Raw genomic sequence first — 3,961 nt, forward strand, 5'->3', positions numbered from 1 at the left:
CATCCGGGAAAGCGGTGCTATTAAGGCGGCCACCTTGATCAAGATATTGGCCTCCCTAGCTGGAGCTCCGCTCTTTCAAATTTTTTCTAAGTCAGGTGGGACGCTCGGCAAGCGTAAACAGAAAAGAGGCACTTTGACACGGCAACCTCGGCGGCAGACCATCTACCAGCTGTTTGTCTGTGATTACTCACCTGGTTAACCTTGGCCAGTACCAACATGGATTGACCGGGAGATCAAACCTTAAAGGGGAAGTCATCCTTGAGCATTTCTTGACAATAATATGTTATATGTGACCTCACTAGCCTAAACATGACATTCTGATTAATATTACATTTGCGGAATATGAGTTATGAAGCAAAATCCAGACATTTTTATCCATCTCAGGGGGGCGGCCATTTTGCCACTTGCTGTTGACTGAAGATGACATCAATGTTGGTCAAGGCTTAGACGACCAATCACTGCTTACCTGTTTTCTGAATCTGAGCTGTGATTGGTTGTCACCTGAGACCTGAGCAACTCGACAGCAAGTGGCAAAATGGCCGCCTTCTGAAATTGATCAAAACTGCTGGATTTTGCTGCTTAATTAACTCATATTCAACACAATATGAACAACAATACTGAGTTTACATTAGTGGGGCTGCATAGAACATATTTTGCTCCAGAATTTTTTGGGGTTTGACTTCCTTTTTAAAACTTGCGCAACTGCTACAATCAAACCTGATGGAGAGGCCAGAGCTGTAGATAAATCAAAACGCTAACTAAATGATGGTATAATACTAACATGAGCACTTACATTAGTTTTGTTGTCAAGCATATGTCAAACATATTTTATTGTATAAAAATAAACTTACTTGTTACACACATTACTATGTGCCGAGATGAATAGTACATCAATACTGTATAAAGATTGCCACTTGACTCCGGTTCGAGGACGTGAAGCGCCACAAGATCGTAGCAAGCCTAGTGCGTATGGTTCGTGGTTTTCTGCTCACAAAAATGTCATTGTGAAATGTTAACTTACAGGGTGAGGGGGTTTTCCCATCTCTTTTCGGAATGCTGTGCGGTGCTTTCTTCTAGGTTTGAATTAGTGTTCCGATACCAGTATCGGAAGAGGCCCCGATACTGCATAAAACACGGTGTCGGCATCGGCAAGTGCTAACAAGTAACATGCCGATACCATTAATTCCGACGCTAATATAGGATTTTGGATGCAGCATCTTGTGTCTTGCTTGTGCACGACATTCACTGATGTGTGATGTGTTCACTGCATGCCGAGCTAAGATATCCTATTGGTCCTTGAATGCTCTGAATCAATGGGAGGACACCTTTTTCATGTTGGAAAAAAAACATCTAGGTATAGGTATAGTATCAGCATCTGGGTATCGGAATCGGTATCAGGGCCAAAAAAACGGTATTGGAACAACACTAATTTGAATATTAATACTGTGCTATCAAACGTGTATGAAATGGCCCATCAATAGTTTTTTTTGTTTGTTTTTTGTTTACCCCCCCCCCCCCCCATTCACCTCCTTATGATGCAAATGGTCCATTTTTTGTCTCCTGAAAAATATGGAAAAGAAAGACGTGATTATTTTTAATAAAGTTTCAATATTAAGTTGAAATATAGATATTTTTTTTGTGTGTGTATTTTTTTTTCCCCAAAAGAAAATCTTAATTGCCCAACTAGACCAAGTGGTGCCCATATGAGCCCCAACTGTGTGTGTTCGCTGGGGCAAAGACCGTATAGCAAAAACATCAGCTCTAACGACCGTTACCATGAAATTATCACACTCTAAAAATGGATTGGTTAAAAAAACAAACAAAAAAACAACTACCAATCTAGTAGGTTAAGCTCATGTTGGCTTGATTAACCAATAGATTGGTCAGACATTGACCATTCCAGGTGGTTACGGGCAAACCAATTTTATTATAGTGATGAAATTGGTTACAATAGAAAGTAAGTCTAGATGGATCTCTTGGAAATATGTTTATTTAATCAATTTATTGTATCCCAAATGTATTTTTTATAGATTAAGTGTTTAAAAATTGAAATGTGTGTCTAGATAGATCACTGTAGGTGTGACCAGTTCCGTGTCCTAGTGGTAGAGTGTCCCTGTCAAGGTTTAAGGGAGGTTGAGGACCCAAGTGGAGGGAGGCAAAGCGAGGCGTGGCAGGGGTGCTCTTAATCATGATTTAATTCAGACTCAAAACGAACAAAGTACAACACAAGATACAAAGTGCAAACCAAAGCTGGGAATAAACTTACTGGCAGGACTGACAGGCGCAGGAAACAAGGTGTGACAATTGCATCAAGTCAAAAAACTCGGCAGCATGACTTGGGGGGGGGGGGGGGGGGGGGGGGGCGAAATAACAATGAACCGACACAGACCGACGGGAGACAAGAGACTAAATACACACACACACTAATTGACAACGAGACACAGCTGGGCAAGACACAAGTGGCAGAGGATGCTGATTGGTTGACACATGAGGAAGGGCAGGCAAACATGGGTGGACATGACAATGCTTGACAAGAGTAGGACAACAACGCAAAACACAGATCATGATTGAACTTAAGGAAACATGAGGGCAAAATTCAACTAAACCAAAATTAAACCTAAGCCATGACAAAAGTAACAAAATCAATCCAACCCTACTTGGGTCATACCAAAAAAACTTTAGAAATTGGACCCATTTACTTTCCTGTAGTGTAGTGATGGCCATTACAGTTCTTTTAGGTGAACTGAAGCACTAGAATCAGTTCATTTAAAAGATTGGTTCACCGAATCGTTCACCCCACCCCCAGCCGGATGTCGTGACAAAAAAAATAAATAAATAAAAGTGTTTTTTTTTTTTTTTTATGAAGTTACTTTTTATTTTCAACTGTAATAATAATAATTTTAAAAATAATAATAATAATAATAATGATGATAATAATAATGATAATAATAATAATTACAGTAGACGACACCCACAGTACACAGAGAGGATAATAAATCCGTTAAAGATATCTCCAACAACGTCATCTCCCCGCTGCTACAGCGCAGGGCACACCGTCATGTGCTGGTGAGAGAGACTGTCACTCGCTCTATTTTGTTTTTATGCGTTTGCCCCCAACCCAGTACGTGGACGGACACCACATTAGCCGTTAGCTTGGAGAAACACATGATAATGAAAGCTTGTCCCCGCCATCACGGAAGTAGTGGCGTTTCTGTGAGTAGTTCCTTCCTTGGCAAATCGTGAATCACTCGTGGCAAGACTACAATCACTCACTCACTGAACTGGTATGGCAATACGTTCACTCAATGAATCGTACGCGAATGGGAAATGGAGGTAGCACGTTCACTCACTGACTTGTTCACGAACCGGAAATGGCAACAGCCGCAACACTCATTCACTGAATCGTTCGTTCCTGAACCGGAAATGGCAACACGTTCACTCACTGACTCGTTCACTTACTGAACCGGAAATGGCAACACACTCATTCACTGAATCGTTAATGAACCGGAAATGGCAACACGTTCACCCACTGACTCGTTCACTTACTGATCCGTTCACGTCTTCGGGAACGGGAAGCTTCCTCAGTGACTCGTTCCTGAACACCAATCGTGAGGCTGCATGTGTTGTAAAATCCCGCCCATGTCTGACGCTAGCTTCTGATTGGTCCTTCGCAAAGACTGACGGCATGAGCGTGGCTGCTCTCAAATGAACTGAGAAGAGAACGAACCACTTCAAGAAGTGACCCGTTCACTCACGTTCACTGAAAAGATTCGTTCTAAAGAACGAATCGGTCGTGACCGACACAACACTAACACTCAGCATTAAGGATTGGAATTGGGGGGGGGTTACCTCACCAAATGATTCCCCAATGTGTCCCCCGCTGTTGCTGCTAAACGTTCCCTCAGTGGATGTGGAGAACAAAGCGTGTGGCAATCAGTGGTATTAACAGATTAACCAAAAT

The sequence above is a fragment of the Festucalex cinctus genome, chromosome 15, assembly GCF_051991245.1.
Source record: "Festucalex cinctus isolate MCC-2025b chromosome 15, RoL_Fcin_1.0, whole genome shotgun sequence".
Taxonomy (NCBI): domain Eukaryota; kingdom Metazoa; phylum Chordata; class Actinopteri; order Syngnathiformes; family Syngnathidae; genus Festucalex; species Festucalex cinctus.